Source organism: Myotis davidii, unplaced genomic scaffold (genome assembly GCF_000327345.1).
Source record: "Myotis davidii unplaced genomic scaffold, ASM32734v1 scaffold89, whole genome shotgun sequence".
Lineage (NCBI taxonomy): Eukaryota > Metazoa > Chordata > Mammalia > Chiroptera > Vespertilionidae > Myotis > Myotis davidii.
Window position 1 is genome coordinate 5,522,486 of NW_006300372.1, and position 1,115 is coordinate 5,523,600.

Genomic DNA, 1,115 nt, shown 5'->3' on the forward strand with positions numbered 1-1,115 from the left:
CTTCATCTCCACCACAGAAAAAATGGCCTGTGTTCACAGCTGAAGTCTTCTTCCTTCGCATGGATGTGTTCTATCAAATTGCACAAAATGTGGCCTCTTCATTTTTGACTCTCTGTCCTCTTCAGTCTGGCCTTGTTTAATTCAATAAAAAATGTTTTGGGCTCTTTATGCATCATTTTGCATTATGCTTTATTAGACAAAAGGCACACTTCGAATCTTTTCAAGGGAAGCCCTTCTAAAGCTTCGGTTCCTGTGTGGTTAGTGCCATTTAGAGGCTCCATTGTTTCACAGAGAGTTTATGAGATATGTCTGGAGGGTCCTTGGAAGGTCATGGATTATTGCAAAAGGCCTGAAAACAATCTGAGGTTTAAAAGGGTTTGACAGTTCCATACTTGGATATGTCTTGACCTTGAGATATTTCACTGGCAGCAACCAGGCTTTTATTTTTGTCTCAAGTTTCTTTTCTGGGAGAGACTGGGGGTGAGAAATAATTATGGTTTCAAATCCAGGACGTTCTCTGCTTGAGAACTGACTAATTGCTTCTTTAGTTCCGCTCTCTTTTTCTATACCAGATGATGGAATTGAAAGAATAAAAAATGCTACAAGCCACACAAACTTCCCAGGCTTCCCCTGCTACAGACAGGAACAGGGGGAGCGCAGGCCTTGGGACTGTCCCTGGAGATAGCCAACCATTGAGATAAGCAGGTTGTAAAAACACCAGGCAGGAGTGGGGAGTAAATTTCACGCCCTATCAAGCCATTTGGAATCTCTTTGTTCTCCTTACTCCCTCCTGCATGCAACCCCTCCCCAACGTGTAATTTTTGCTATAAATATCTGGAAAACTCTCTGCTCGGGGCCCAACTCCGCTCCTGCGTGCGTTTCGAGTTGAGCCCCAGCGCGCTGGAATAAAGCCTCTTGCTGTTTGCATCAAGTGACGTCTCCTGCGGTTGATTGGGGTCGTCGTTGGTCTGCAGGGCAGAGTGAGGGTCCCATTTCGGGGGTCTCACACTACCATTTTGTATGATTCAAAAATCTGAGACCTCTGCTGTTCACTTTTATGACTGACATTCCTTTGTATATTACTGTCTCAACTGCTGTTCCTGATAATATATTTT